Source organism: Bos taurus, chromosome 15 (genome assembly GCF_002263795.3).
Source record: "Bos taurus isolate L1 Dominette 01449 registration number 42190680 breed Hereford chromosome 15, ARS-UCD2.0, whole genome shotgun sequence".
NCBI lineage: Eukaryota > Metazoa > Chordata > Mammalia > Artiodactyla > Bovidae > Bos > Bos taurus.
In genome coordinates this window covers 27,728,672-27,745,385 of record NC_037342.1, presented here as the reverse complement: position 1 = coordinate 27,745,385, position 16,714 = coordinate 27,728,672, and the positions used below count along the sequence as shown (strand labels likewise).

The following is a 16,714-nucleotide window of genomic DNA, read 5'->3' as shown; positions in this document are numbered from 1 at the left end:
AAGAAAATAACCCCAATGATTCGCTGTCTGCATTTATATTATTTTCTAGTGAAGAGTTTGTTTTTGAGCTGATTATTATATAGTGTCTTCCTTGGTTCCCTTTGTGGCTAGTGAGTGATGAATTTCACGACTAAGGAAGAGAGCCAACCCAGTGTTGACCTGTCTGCATTGTGCCTATAATTTTCTGGGTTTAAATGCCCTACGTACTGTGCCTTAGTTCACAAAGTAACTTAATAGTCATTTTAAGTAAGTTACTTAACTTAATAGTAGCTTAACTTAAAATGGGAAGCTGACAATATAAGAACTTAAAATTGAGCTCCTGAGATAGTCATAGAAACGGAAAAGTAATCATTTAATGGGGCTTGCATTATTTACATTTATAAGACAGTGGAGTTCAAAACTTTTTCGATGGCAGAAACCAACACAATAATTATAAAGCAATTGTCCTTCAATTAAAAATAAATAAAATGTTTAAAAAAATTCCATGGAGTAGTAAATGAAATGTGGCAGCTTACCTGTGGAGGAAGGAGGCTGTGCCATTGGACTAAATGTTTTTCTGACTGTGCTGAAAGCTCTGAGGTAATGGCAGACTTCAGTATAAGGCCTGAGAAGGGCTGTTTTCTTGATTGAGAAGGAGAGTAGTGGGTCCTGAGAGATGGAAATGCCCTTCTGCATACTCCTAAAAATTAAGAGAGTTTGGCTGTGAAATTGAAGGAAGGCCAAAGAGCAGGAGAGAAGAAACCATTTTTTTCTCCTGAGGTAATCTGAGATCCTGACTTAAACAGACCATTTGATTAAAAAATTGTATGAGAAGTACTTTAAATGAGTTTCAATTGTTTATGTAATGTTTTATTATTTAATATTGGGTACATAGAGGTACATTATGTTATTTTTACAATTTGTGCCCAAAATATTTAACAATTATTATATGACAATAAAGAGATTTGAACATTGACTAGATATTTAATGCTAAGGAATTATTATCTTTTTAGGTAGAATAGTAATGTTATAGTTGTGTTCAAAAGAAAAAAGTACTTACCTTTTAGAAATTTATACTCATGTAATGTGGATGACATTATATGGTGTCTGGGATCTGCTGGGGAGAGGAAGGAAAAAGAGGTCAGGAATATAGGTACAAATGGCTATGTGTTTATAGTTGTTGTAGCTGTCTGATGGGTACAGGAGGGTCACTATACAGTTTCTTTCTTTCTACTTATGTGTGTATTTGAAAATTCTCATTATAATGACAACTAAAAAAAAAAAAAGCAAAAGAAATCCACAAAAAAACCAAAAAGCCTAACAACTTAGATATAGAATTGTCAAACCTACACTTCTGGGCTTCCCTCATTGCTCAGTCAGTAAAGAATCTGTCAACAATGCAGGAGACCTGGATTCGATTCCTGGGTTGGGAAGATTCCTTGGAGAAGGAAATGGCAATCCACTCTAGTATTCTTGCCTGAAAAATCCCATGGACAGAGGAGCCTGGTGGGCTACAGTCCATGGGGTCGCAAGAGTCGAACATGACTTAGCGAGTCAACCACCACCACAACCACACTTCTGGCTTCTTCCAGCTTAACTCCAGATGAGTTCAGTTCAGTTCTGTCCCTCAGTCGTGTCCGACTCTTTGAAACCCCATGGACTGCAGCACACTATTCTTCCGTGTCCATCACCAACTCCCAGAGCTTGCAGAAACTCATGTCCATTGAGTCAGTGATGCCATCCAACCATCTCATCCTCTGTCATCCCCTCCTCTTCCCGCCTTCAATCTTTTCCAGCATCAGGGTGATGCTTTCCAATGAGTCGGTTCTTTGCATCAGGTGGCCAAAGTATTGCAGCTTCAGCATCAGTCCTTCCAATGACTATTCAGGACTCATTTCCTTTAGGATTGACTGGTTGGATGTTGTAGTCCAATGGACTCTCAAGAGTCTCGCTCAGCTTTCTTTATGGTCCAACTCTCATGTCCATACATGAATACTGGAAAAACCATATAGCTTTGACTAGACGGACCTTTGTTGGCCAGTAATGTTTCTGTGTTTTAATATGCTGTCTAGGTTGGTCATAGTTTTTCTCCCACGGAATAAACGTCTTTTAATTTCATGGCTGCAATTACCATCTGCAGAGATTTTGGAGCCCAAGAAAATAAAGTCTGTCAGTGTTTCCATTGTTTCTCCATCTATTTGCCATGGAGTAATGGGACCGGATGCCATGATCTTAGTTTTTTGAATGTTGACTTTTAAGCCAGCTTTTTCACTCTCCTCTTTCACTTTCATCAAGAGGTTCTTTAGTTCTTCACTTTCTGCCATGTGGGTGGTGTCATCTGCATATCTGAGGTTATTGATATTTCTCCTGTCAGTCTTGATTCCAGCTTGTGCTTTGTCCAGCCCGGCATTTGGCATGATGTATTCTACATATAAGTTAAATAAGCAGGGTGACAGTATACAGCCTTGATGGACTCCTTTCCCAATTTGAAACCAGTCCATTGTTCCATGTCTGGTTCTAACTGTTGCTTCTTTTTTTCTTAATTTTTTAAAATTAAAATTAATTATTTCTTATTGAAGGATAATTGCTTTACAGAATTTTGCTGTTTTCTGTCAGACCTCAACATAAATCAGCCATAGGTATACATATATCCCCTCCCTTTTGAAACTCCTTCCCATCTCCCTCCCGATCCCACCCCTCTAGGTTGATACAGAGCCCCGCCCGCCCCGCCCCCCAGCCCCATTTGAGTTTCCTGAGACGTACAGCAAATTCCCGTTGGCTATCTATTTTACATACGGTAATGTAAGTTTCCTAAAGGAGACCAGTCCTGGGTGTTCATTGGAAGGGCTGATGTTGAGGCTGAAACTTTGGCTACCTCAGGAGAAGAGTTGACTCGTTGGAAAAGACCCTGATGCTGGGAGGGATTGGGGGCAGGAGGAGAAGGGGATGACAGAGGATGAGATGGTTGGGTGGCATCACCGACTCGATGCACATGAGTTTGGGTGAACTCTGGGAGTTGGTGAGGGACAGGGAGGCCTGGCATGCTGCGATTCATGGGGTCGCTAAGAGTCGGACACGACTGAGCAACTGAACTGAACTGAACTGAACTGAATGTAAGTTTCCATGTTACTCTTTACATACCATCTCACCCTCCCCATGTCCAAAAGTCTGCTTCTTGACCTGCATACAGTTTTCTCAGGAGGCAGGTAAGGTGGTCTGATGTTCCCATCTCCTTAAGAATTTTCCAGGGTTTGTTGTGATCCAGAGTCAAAGGCTTTGGAGTAGTCAGTGAAGCAGATGTTTTTCTGGAACTTTCTTGCTTTTTCTGTGATCCAATAGATCTTGGCAATTTGATCTCTGGTTCCTCTGCCTTTTCTAAATCCAACTTGAACATCTGGAAGTTCTTGGTTCAAGCACTGTAGAAGCCTCGCTTGGAGAATTTTGAGCATTACTAACTAACTCCAGATAGAGCAAGTAAAACTATAGATTCTTGCTGATGTTGCCGAAATGGAATTTGGTTTAAGATTTTCATCCCCTCGAGTTGGGAAACTGTCTGTAATACAGTATCATTGAGAAAGCAACAAGCTCTACTTTCGTCTTTCCAACAGTGGGGTGACTTACCCCAGGATGGAAGTCATACTGTCCATCTCCAAGTCTCTTCCTTTCTGTAGGTGAAGAAATACTGATTTAAAAAGCAGTACAAGATTAGAGAACAGGAAAATATGGTTTAAAATTAAATGCCACATTTTATAGTTCTGAGCATTAAGAAATTAAGAAATTAAGAAAAAGGAGTGAACGTTTTTGTTCACTAAGATGTTAATCTTAGCCTCCTAATTTATCTTCCCCCCAGGGATCATTTCAGTTCAGTTTAGTCGCTCAGTTGTGTCCAACTCTTTGGGACCCCGTGGACTGTAGCCTACCAGGCTCCTCTGTCCATGGGATTTTCCAGGCAATAGTCCTGGAGTGGATTGCCATTTCCTTCTCCAGGGGATCTTCCCAACCCAGGGATCGAACCTGGGTCTCCTGCATTGTAGACAGACGCTTTACCGTCTGAGCCACCAGGGAAGGATAAGCAGTTTTTATTAGGGCAGCGACTTTGGGATCACCTTTAAACACAGTAGAAGAGTTGGATTGCTGACAGAAGTAGGGGCACAGTGTGTCCAGGGAGGGAAGATACTACGTTTGGGGAAAGTAAATGAATTTGGATTGATATATGAGATGTTTTAGATAGATGAGATTGGGTCACTTTCATGAAAGACATGACTTTTTAGCTGAGGCAGTTGGGCTTGCTTTTGTAGTCTATAGGGAGCCATTTTGCGGTGCAGTACCATTTTTGACTCTTAATATACCTAGTTATTAATTTGGTTTGATGATATTTTAGATATTCTTAGCTGCATGCTTTTTGCATGGAGAATATAACTTTCCTGTGTAACTTAAATTTGTTTTCACAAAAATTCTTTATTTTTTGCAGTGTCTCAAAAGGGTTATTCAGAGACCATAATTTATTCTGTTTCAAAAAGGGGAGGGACACTGGGGTGCCCAGAGGTTTTGTCAATCAGTTGCTAAGTCTTGTCCGACTCGGCGACCCTATGGACTGCAGCATGCCAGGCTTCCCTGTCTTTCATTATCTCCCAGGGTCAGTAACCTTAATAAAGTGTGACACAGTGGCAGATCTGGGTTCAGATCAGTATCTTGGGTGTTGAACTCCGCTTCTCCCTTCACTTTATATTAAAGGTATTTGTTTTGAGTTGTGTAGTGCTCAATGTTGACTTTAGGCATTTTCTGCATTTTCTTGCCCCACCTTCTTCTTGGGACTATATATTTTTCTTTGCCCTTATTATTTTTTTTTCCTTTTTCTCTTTTTCTTTCTTTATTTTTTCAGCCACATCCCACATCCTGCATGCGGAATCCTGTTTCTCAACCAGGGATCAAACCAGTGCTCCCTGCAATAGAAGTGTGGCGTCCTAACCAGTGGACCTCCAGGGAATTCCCAACCCTTAGGTTTTAAATGTGGTTCTTGGCAGTTTTTTCAGCAGATCAGGACCCAACACTTTGTTTATCCCGTCCTGTCTGTTTGGTGGTAGTTGTTTCGTTACCATTGATAAACCTGCCCGTTGTAATGTTATGCCCCTAACTCACTCTCTGACTGCTATCACTACGTATCTTACTTCCCCAACGCCCTGTGGTTTATAGAATGGGATGATAATCCCAGCCTTTTCTGAGATTTTTTTTTTGTGTCAATGATCTGAAAGTATCGAGTGGAAAGTACTATAAACACCTTAGGAAACATGATAATTTTATAGATTTTTTTCTCCCAAATAAAATTTTAATATTCTTAATCAACTTGATTGATGTATAATTTGCATTCAGTAAAATTGAACTGTTTTATATGATTTGCATTTTGACAGACAAACTCATCCAAATAGTGGTCATATAATCAAGATGTAAGAACTTTTCTGTTATTCCCAGAGGTTCCTTCTGTGCCCTTTGCATTCATTCTCACCCCTCTTTACCCCTAGAAATTCACTGATTTGCTGTCATCATAGGTTAGCTTTTCCTTTTCTGGACTCTCGTGTAAACAGTCTTATCCAGGATGTGCTCTTCTTTCATTAGCATGCTGTGTTTAGGATCCTTCATTGTTGCTGCCTTTATCTGTGGTTTGTTGCTTTTTATTGCTGAGTGGTATGTGGGAGCACTGTTGCATTGTAAGGACTGTAAGAGGATTTGCTTATGCATTCATCTGTATCTAACACTTGAATTGTTTGTAGATTTTGGCTATTATGAATAAAGCTGCTATGAACTTGATGTGAAATATTGGGTAGACTTATATTTTATCCTCTTGGGTAAACACCTTGGAGTGGAATGGCTGGATCATATGGTTGGTAGGTGTGTGCTTAACTTTTTAAGAAACTGCCAAATTGTCTTCCAGAGCAGCTGTACTGTCTTACATTCTGTCTAGCAGTGTATGAGAGTTCTTGTTTCTTCTTATCCTCACCAACACTAGGATGATAAAGTTTTGGCCACTCCCGTTCTAATCATTGTGGAGTGCTATCTTGTGGTTTTAATTTACATTTTCCTAATAACTAATGATATTGACATCTTACTTACTTTCTAGCTGTTTCTCTTCTTTGGTGAAGTGTAGTAATACTTGTTCAGATCTTTTGCCCATTTAAAAAAATTGGGTTGTTTTCTTAGTGTTGAGTTTCGAGCATTCTTTATATATTCTTGAAACAAGTCCTTTATCTGATAAATGCTTCGCAAAGATTGTCTTCCTTTGATTTATCTCTTCATCCTTTTAACAGTGTCTTTTTTTTTTTAATTAAAAATTTTTATTGGAGTGTGGTTGATTTGTTGCTCAGTCATGTCTGATTCTTTGCAACACCATGGGCCGGAAGCCAGCCAGGCTCCCCGTCTGTGGAATTCTCCAGACAAGAATACTCGAGTGAGTTGCCGTTTCCTCCTCCAGGGGATTTTCCCAATGCAGGGATTGAACACAGGTCTCCTGCATTGCAGGTGGATTCTTTACCGTCTGAGCCACAAGGGAAGGTTGGTTTACAGTGTTAATTTCAGGTGTACAGCAAAGTGAATCAGTTATACATGTATCAACAGTGTCTTTTAGGAGCAAGAGTTTTTATTTTGAGTTCCAGCTTATCCATTTGTTCTCTTATGAATTGTGCTTTTGGTATCATTTCTAAGAAATCTTTGCCTTTAACCCATAACTGAAGCACATGAAAACTGTCTTCCAGCTACTTCTCAGGTACCCAGGTCAGTGGCAATGTCTTGTTTATTAATCATCAGATTTTAATAATATTAAAGAAAATAATTTCTGTGCAGTAATACCCATCCGTATCTAACATGGTTTATAGAAAGATCATGTTTTCTAGTGAAGACCAGATTCCCTCCTTAGTGTAAAGATGTCAGGAATCTTAGATTGATACAAGTTAAAAAAAAAAAAATTAATCCATCTTAGTTCAAGGGATAAAGTTTACTAAAATCAATTTGTGAAGATTTCAAAAGATTTGAAGATATTGAAGAAAGGTGCTAGATTTGTGTGAAAATAGCCCCTTTGTTGATGAAACAGATAATAAATTTTGATAAACTCCTTTACAAACAATAGTTTACCTTATAGCATACTTAAGTTTCCATGCTCTTGAATGAACTTCAGTATAAGCTTTAAAATTTGTTTCTCATGATTTTCAAAAGTTTATAGCTTGTCTGACTTGCTGTAAGTAAAATGGAATATTCATTTCCTCCCATTGCTCCTGCCTTGCAGGAGGATTCTTTTCCATTGAGCCACCAGGGATTGGTAAGAGACAAGTTACTTTCTATGGGATCCATCTAATTTCTCTACAGTACAAGATTTTTAGCAATTAAAAGGCAAATGCACTTATGATCTATTACTAAATTGTGTCCGACTCTTTGTAACCTCATGGACTGTAGCACGCCAGGCTCCTCTGTCCTCCACCATCTCCTGGAGTTTGCTCAAATTTGTGTCCATTGAATCAGTGGTGCTATCTAACCATCTCATCCTCTGCTGTCCCCTAAGATCTATTAATTAACTATAAGTAATATTTTGAGTGTTTTAAGAGAACTCAATTTGTAGGGCATTTAGTTATTAATTACTCTGCCTTTTCTAAGTAGAAAGAACTTAAGTTGAAGTTCTGTGCCTTTTCCAAAAAAGGCTGTTGTAGATTTATGAGTAGACAATCAAGATCTGAGTAGCAGCCAGAAATTATAAGTACAAAATCTAAAAAGATAACATGCTCAGTTATATTGTGTGCTTAGTTGCTCGGACATATCCTGCTCTTTGTGACTCCACAAACTGTGCCCTGCCAGACTCCTCTGTCCATGGGATTTTTCAGGCAAGAGTACTGGAGTAGGTTGCCATTTCCTCCTCCAGGGGATCTTCCTGACCCAAGGATCAAATCCATGCCTCCTGTATCTCCAGCATTGCCGTTAGATTCTTTACCCACTGAGCTAAATTGTATTGTTCCTCCTAACCTGTGGCAGTATTTATCATAGAGAAGAAATGTGAATGATGGTTAAACACGAAACTACTGCTGAAGGTAAAATGCCTGGTAGTTGAATTGGAAGAAAATAAATTTCTCCGCAGTCTCTGTTATCCAGTTTTGAGAGTCAGTAATCTCAGAAAGATTGAAGGCAGGAGGAGAAGGGGAGGACAGAGGATGAGATGGTTGGATGGCATCACTGACTCGATGGACATGAGTTTGAGGAAGCTCTGGGAGTTGGTGATGGACAGGGAAGCCTCGCGTGCTATAGTCCATGGGGTTGCAAAGAGTCAGACACGACTGAGTGACTGAACTGAATCTCAAAAAATAAAGAAAAAGCAGTTAAGAAAGGGAGACCATAAATTTGTATGCTGTTTTTATTTAAAATAAAATGAAAAGATAATTGTCTCTAGAAAATAAATTATCTTTGTAATTGTCTTTAGAAGATAATTACAAAAGATGTAGGGTTATGTAACTTTTAGTGTTTCTCTGATGATAAAGAAGTATGTTATAAATTGGATAAAACAAGCACTCTGTGTTGTTTAAATTTTTTTTCTTGGCAGTTACTGACAAATTACACTCAAGAGCAAGCTTAGGAGCTTGTTTGGGACAGGAGCAAGCCCAAACTTAAAAATACTGAGGAATTTTGACTTTAGTTTTGAGCCTGTTTTCTCTTGACCAGTCCGAATGTTTAATGCTGTACTTTTACAGGCACATTTTTCCCCCCTAGATCTTTCTGATGATATGCCCATTGGTGTATAATAAAGTTATCAGTGTACCTGAAGAGGTTTTTGTTTTGTTTTTCTTGGAGTAGAGTGTGCCTTTCTAGTGTTACTTGACAAGGCTTGTCTTTATCTTCTAAGTGAGGAATCTTAAGAAACTTCACTGAGAACTTAAGAACTTAAAACCTGGGAATGCTCTCCTCCTGATAATTCTTTTTACTCACATCTTTATTGATAAGTCAGGCCAAAGGGATTGTTTACCTTTTGAAAAAGGGAAACCAGGTCCTACAGTTTGTTTTGGTTGCAGATAGCCTGGCAGCTGAATTTAGATTGAGCAGAGGGTGCTGCCGTGCTTAGGGGTTCTGTGTCTGGACGCTGTAGAAACCAAGGTGCTGTGCCAGTTATTATTATACATAAATGGTGAAAGGTAGTGAATCTTTGCTTTGCTTTGTGCAAGGATTCCAACCTCACCAGTTTAAGGTTTCATTGTGGTCATGGTCATATCTTCTGAGACAAAGATGCTGATTATTTTAGCTTCAACTTGTTTGAGCGACAGTATTAGGGAAAGGTGAGGGTGCTGGATTCCAACAACTAGTAGTATATATTTATTAAATTCAGGTCTAATGATGTGAAGAATAGTTAGGCGAACCTACGTGTAATACATTTTGCTAAGTATAGTAGTAAGAAAACCTCTGGGTAGTCATATTAATGTAATTCATGATAGCAGCTACAGACTTCTAAGTGCATTATAGAAAACTAGGAAAACTAATTTCCATTTCATCCAGAGCAGAAGAAGGTAATATTCTAATTTCAGCAAAAGACAACTTTTAAAAACAAACAAATTTGAACCACTTTGTGTGTTTTTAATATGTAAAAATTTTTTTTTCACCTTTTCTCATATGTTTTACTTCTTAGTCATTTACTTCCAGTAGTTTCTAAATTGGTTGAGGGAATTAAAGTGGTAGCTAAGTTCCCTCTGTACAAGATTTTCCTGCTGTGTGTGCGAACTGCTTTTTCTGGAAAAACCCTTCCACTGGCAGTTCTTGAGGGCATGTACTTTTTCCACACTTAACGATTTAGGGGCTGAAGCCTGCGTTTAGTCAGAGGTGACAAATGGTTCAAAAAACTTCTTTCCAGTTTAGTGAGAACTGATTCAGAATTGAAACTGAAGTGGATATGGAGTTACTTGCAGTTACTCTTAAACAGTTGCTGTCTGTTACTGTTAGGCATATTTTGGACATGTGGGTTCCATATCAATATTTGATGTTATGTTGCTAAATTTCTTGTCTGGTTTAGACACTTCACTTTTGAAGTTAGGTTGGAACCGGCTTTGAACAGAGGGCCACTGGAAATTGAATATAGTGGTCTATGTGGGGAGGACAAAAAATTGGCATATTTTTGCTTAAGAATTCTTAGGAAAATTTTGATAATGTGAAGATATATTTTCCAAATGTCATATGATTTTGAGGTTAAGTAGCTGTAGGGAAAGCCAGGAAGCTTTCTTCTTGAAAGTATTTGCCTTTTATGCTAAAACTTCCAACACTCAGTATTTGTTCTTTTATAACTAAACAATGATAAGTTTTTATTTATTTTTTTTTTAAGTTTTTAAAAAATTCATTGTAATGTAAAAATGTCAGTCTGTGCAGAAGTTTATAAAGAAAAAGAAAGTCCCCCATTCTCACGTTTTGTTCTCTAGATTTAACTACTAAAAGAGATCAGTCCTGGGTGTTCATTGGCAGGACTGATGCTAAAGCTGAAACTCCAGTACTTTGGCCACCTCATGCGAAGAGTTGACTCATTGGAAAAGACCCTGATGCTGGGAGGGATTGGGGGCAGGAGGAGAAGGGGACGACAGAGGATGAGATGACTGGATGGCATCACCAACTCGATGGACGTGAGTCTGAGTGAACTCCAGGAGTTGGTGATGGACAGGGAGGCCTGGCGTGCTGCGATTCATGGGGTCGCAAAGAGTTGGACACGACTGAGCGACTGAACTGAACTGAACAGTTTGATATATGTACTTCCATGTCTTTTTCTGTGCACATAAAAATATTTGTAGGTAAATTTCTTTGTTTTGTTCTACTGCAGCTTTTGTTGTTTACTCTCTTTGCACGTGAAGCCTACTTTATTCCTCCACCCCCATTTTTTTGTTGTTGGGTTTTTGAAAGACTTTTTTTGTTCATGTATAGGACTTTTAAAAAATCATATATAGTTTTTAATCCTGTGTTATGTATGGTGTATTTTCTCTCAGCTTATTATTTAATTTTCAACTTTTGTAGTATCTTTTGTCATATAAAAGTTTTTTAAAAAACTATAGTTCTAGTATGATTTTTGGGTTTTATGTGTGCTTAGGAATGTAAATGTCCTATATTTTCTTCCAGTGCTTTATAAACTTATTTTTAATATTTAGGTTTTTAATCCACTTGGAATATATTTTCAGTATAATATGAGATAAAGATCTGACTTTAAAAATATTAATAACCAACTTCTCGTAATTTATCACTTACTTGCATGTTTGAAATGGTCTCGTTAACATATAGTCTTAATAAAGCCTACTTACTGTGTACCTGTGCTACATGTTTTAATTAGTCACTTTAGCATATATTTCAAAATTTATTAAGTATTACAATTAATTCTCCCTTTTTAGACTTTCATAATCATCAGCAAACAATAATTTGGGTTCTTCCAGTATTTATACTCCTTTTTTAGTGACGTTGAAGAAGAGCCATGATGCCAGTAATACCACCTGAGATGCTGTGCTCCTCAACCTTATTAGGCACAGAAATCATCCGGGAGATCTTACCAGAAAGCAAACTCAGTAAGTCTGGGCGTGCCTGAGCGGCTGCGTTTCTGATGAGCCCCCGGGTAATGCTGGTTTACAAGCTTACAGACCTTGTTTTGAGTAACAAGGAGCTAATATTTATTGAATACTTGACGTGTTCTGGTCACCGTGCTGAGTGCTGTACATGTGTAGACGCAGTCTTAACTCCTTGATGATTAGCATCCCCTTTACCGGTGAAGAAACCGAGACTTAGACAAGTTAATGACTGCCCACAACGACACAGCCACTAAGTGGACGAGCCGGCCCAAGCTCAGGCAGTTTGTAGCCTTCAGCTCTTGGATATATTTCTTCAATAGCAGATATTATTTTCTCTGTGTGACTCACATGGTAATGCTCTTAGTTTAGTTTTTGTTTTAAATTAATAGGCTTTAATTTTGGAAACAGTTTTAGATTTACAGAAAAATTAGGCAGAATGTAGAGAATTCCATGTACCTCCTTCCCTTCCCTCCCCTAATATTAGCATCTTTGTGTTAGTGTGGTACATTTGCTATAACTAATGAGCCAATACTGATAACATTATTTTAGACTAAAGTCCATAGTTTACCTTAGGGTCCACATTTTATCTTGTACATTCTGTGGATTTGGACTAATGTGTAATGTCATGTACATACAATTGTGGTATCACACAGAATACTTTCTCTGCCCTAAAAATACCCCATACTCCACTTATTCCTCTCTCCCTCTCTCCTCCAGGCCTCAATCCTGGCAAATATTGGCCTTTTTTACTGTCTCCATAATTTTGCCTTTTCCAGATTTCTGGAATCATAGTTGGAATCATAAGAGTATGTAGCTTGTTCGAGTTGGCTTCTTTCACTTAGCAGTATGCATTTAAGATTCTTCTGTGTCTTTTTGAGGCTTGGTAGCTTATATCTTTTTATAACTAAATATTTCATTGTCTGGATATACCATAGTTTATCCATTTACTGAAGCTATCTCATCTACTTCCAAGTTTGGGCAATTATGAATAAAACTATTATAAACATCCACATGAAGATTTTTGTGTGGACTTAAGTTATCAACTCATTGGGGTAAATATCTTGGAGCGTGATTACATGGCTAGATTATATGGTAAGAGTATGTTTAGTTTTGTCAGGAACTGCCAAATTGTCTTCCAAAGTGACTGTACCATCTTGCATTCCTACCAGCAATGAAATAGAGTTCCTATTTCCCATTTTCGCTAGCATTTGGTGTTACCAGTGTTTTGGATTTTGGCCATTCTAATAGGTCATAGTGATAATCTTTTTTTTTTAATTTGCAGTTCACTAATAACATTTGAAGCATGTATCTTTTCATATGTCTGTGTATCTTCTTTGATGAGGTTGAGATCTTTTGCCCATTAAAAAAAGTTTTTTTTTTTTTCTATTGAGTTTTAAGAGTTCTTTGTATATTTTGGATACCAGTCCTTCATTAGATTTATGTTTTGCAAAGATTTCCTTCCAGTTTTTGAGGCTTGCTCTCCAGTTGTGACAAATAATCAAGCAAGTTTCCTTCTGTGTTTGCCTAAGAGCTTTTTATCAGGAATGCCTTATAGCATGGACATCTTTGAAGATGATTTGGCTGAATGAATAGATGAAGCTTTGTTTTTCAGAAGGCATCCTTGTTGTATTCCAGATACTTTAAAACACATTCCTTGTGGTATTATATTTAAGAATGTAATTGAAAATTTAATTCTTATCCTTGTAAATAGCTTATTCTTACTCCTTCCATGATCTCATGTGCCTTTCATGTCCAACTTGTTTGCTTGTCCAGGATCCTAATCTCATTCTGGCTGGATCTTCTCTTTGCAACTATCTGTCCCTCCACTGGTCTGTAGCAGTCTTTTCCTGCGGCCAGTCAGACTTCCACCTCTGAAATCATAAGTTTGGAAATTTGGCTCTCTGAACATGGTTTCCTGCCTTCTCAGGTTGCCATTTGCTGAACTTATTCTCTCATTTCACCGAGGCCTCCAGCTCCTTAAATCTTCTCTGTCCCCAGATCTGTACTGTTGCTCCTGGGATTGTAGCCCATATGGACACCATAGCTGATCACTTGCGATGAGTCATGGGTGCCCTGGGTTCCCTCGCACCCTTGCTCTTCTCTCCCGTGGGTCAGGCAGGTCTCCAGCTGTGGGTGAACAGTGCTGCCCATTTTCTGTGTTGCTGCCATAGAGCTTCAAGAAATGACTGAATCGTATTCATTTGTTCTCTTACTGACTCATGAGGCACCCCCCTCCCATATATGCTTGTTATTCTCTTTAGTAGTCTTCTTACTTGTCTGTGGTTGATTTCATTTCTCCTTCACCAGAATGACTGCTTTTTCTAAACAGAACTCAGGTTCACCTCCCTCTGCCACAGAAGATTCCATATACTCCAGCAAAGTGATCTTTATAAAAAGAAGGAAATCCAGCAAATCTATTATTTCTTGTGTGATCCCTTTTGTTATTCAGATAAAGATAAAATGTTAAGTTTAACATGCCCTTTCTGGTTTTCCAGCCTCATCTCTCTCCTCTCAGAGCTCCTGTTTCACGGGCTTTTTTTCAGATCCGTCACATACCAAGCTCATTCTTAGCGTAGGGTAGTTATATATGTTCTTTCCTCGGCCAGACAGGTTTTCTCTTTTGGTGTTTAATTCAGACTCCTCTTTGAGACATATATGTCAGTTCCTTGGAAAGGCTTATTCCTAACCTTCCATTGGCCTGAAGATAGATTAAATTCTCCCTGAAATAGTTAATGGTCAGGAGAGTAACAATAACAGTAGACGTTTGAGTGTTTGTATGTCAGACACCCTTCCAAGCACTTTATACATGTGGACTTTTTTAGTTTTCACAGCAATCTGATAGGCTAGAGAGATGGGTAAGTACATAGGACCTAGAATTGTCCCCACTTCAGATGGGGAAACTGAAGTGGAGAGTGTTAAGTCGCTTGTCCAAAGTCACATAGCCATTTGGTAGGAGCACTGGGATTTGAACCCCAGCAGTCAGTCCCCAGAGCCTGTGTTCTGAACTCCTGTGCTGTGCTGTGTCGTTTCTGACTAATGTCCACCTTCCTTGGTAGCTGTTGAGTTCCTTGAATTCAGAGATGGCACCTGTCTGGTTAGTTTTGGATTCTCCAGGGGCCTAGAACAGAGCCGGAAGTGAGGAGGCTAGGACACAATGAGTGAGTAAACAGAGGCTTTCAGTGTGAAGGTCCTCAGTTTCCTCCCCTTCTGCTTAAAAATGAAAAATTCCTTTGATCGAAAGAAGACGTGCCCTATTTATTTCAAAAGTTAACCCCTCTACCTGTTTACCTTTGATATCCTAAAAGCAATATGTGCACTTGGTAAGTAAGAACAATTAGTGTAACTGTATTCCTCCATTTTCTTTCTTGCTTAACCATTACCATTTTTTCAGAGGTATCAACTATTAGCAGTCACATGTATGTCTCCTCCTATACATACACAAACTGTATGGACACTTTAAATACCATACCATTGTAAGTTTGTTTTTATATTAAGAGCTACTGTTTTATACTGAACTGTAGTTTTGGAAGATATCACTATTGAGGGAAATTAGGTAAAGAGTGTAAGGGATATCTCTGTATTATTTCTTCTATTTTTTGGCTCTGCTGCATGGCTTGTAGGATCTTAGTTCCCCTTGCAGGGATTGAACCCATGCCCTCGGCAGTGTACCTTAACTGATGAACTTTTATTTCTGTTTTTTCACTTTCCCAAAACTACGGAACGGGAAACATCCTTGCATTCATAGCTTTATACTTGCTTGGATATGAATGCACAGACAAGTTTTAGAAGAGCAGAACTGGTTGGAAGGTGTGTGCATTTGGACTTCTGATGAGAGCTGGCAGGTTACTCTGCATCTGGTTTCTGCTCTGAGCAGCAGCTGGGAGGAGCCTGTGCTCTGTGCAGGCACCGTCACTGGCCTCCTCCTGTCTCTCTGCTGCTTCTGTGGGACTTTTAAAAATGAGTCATTTCCCACTTAATATCTCTCCTTCTCTGCTGGCTCTCTTCTCTCTGCCCATTCTGTAACACAGCAGTCTCCAACCTTTTTGGCACCAGGGACCGGTTTTGTGGAAGACAATTTTTCCACAGACCAGAAGTTAGGGGATGGTTTCGGGATGATTCAAGCCCATTACATGTATTGTGTACTTTATTATTATTACATCAGCTCCACCTCAGATCATCAGGCATTAGATCTCAGAGGCTGGGGTGGTTGTTGTTTAGCTGCTAAATCGTGTCCCACTCTTTGTGACCAAATAGACTGCAATATGCCAGGCTTCTCTGTCCAGACAAGAATACTGGAGTGGGTAGCTGTTCCCTTCTCCAGGGCATCTTCCCAACCCAGGGATCGAACCTGGGTCTTCTGCATTGATTGCAGACAGATTCTTCACCGTCTGAGCCACCAGGAAGCCCTACTGTCTCCTGGAGTTTGCTCAAATTCATGTCCATTGAGTTGGTGATGTTATCTAACCATCTCATCCTCAGAGGTTGGGGACTCCTGCGCTAACAGATCCTCTGCATCTATAGGGCTTTTCTTCAGCTCTTTGTATCATTTGACACTGTTAACTACCGTGTTCGTTTTTAAGGGCATCCCAGGTGGTGGTGGTGGTGAAGAACACACCTACCAGTGCAGGAGACATAAGAGGTGCAGGTTCAATCCCTGGGTCCAGAAGACCCCCGGAGGAGGAAATGGCAACCCACTCCAATATTCTTGCCTGGAGAATCCCATGGACAGAGGAGGCGGGTTCTTTTTAAAAATTCCCTTCCTTTCGTTTTCCAAAACAGAAGTGCCTTCTGATTTCTCACTTCCTTCACTGAGAGTACTACTTCTTAAGCCCCATTGCCACTCTGTTTCTCTACTTGCTTTTTCAGTGATTAAATTCTGGGTTCAGTCCTTTGCTCTTCCTCCCCACTCACGTTCAGGCTCTCTTTCCCGTCTCTGCCTCCTCCGGATCAGAAAGACCTACATTTGAATCCGATTCCATTATTTTCTGTCTGAGAGGTCAGAAGAGTTTACTTCACTTCTCTTTTTTCCTCTGAGGATAGTGGTATCTACTATCAATGTAGTATCAATGTAGAGTAGATGAAATAATCTATATGAAACACTTAAACTGTGTCTCATTTACAGCAAGTGCTCAATAAATACTAGTAGTAGAATAGTGATAATAATGTAGTTCTGTTGTTATTTAATA

The 16,714-nt window shown here is 39.2% G+C and overlaps 1 protein-coding gene and 1 non-coding gene across 5 annotated transcripts in view; one reads left to right on the top strand and one right to left on the bottom strand.

The window, feature by feature from the left end:
* Nucleotides 1–16,714, top strand: part of SIK3 (SIK family kinase 3) — a 266,327-nt gene that overhangs the window by 32,723 nt on the left and 216,890 nt on the right. The window lies entirely within an intron of this gene.
* TRNAC-ACA (transfer RNA cysteine (anticodon ACA)) lies at nt 3,973–4,044 on the bottom strand. The gene has a single exon. It is a non-coding gene; the product is annotated as a tRNA-Cys (tRNA).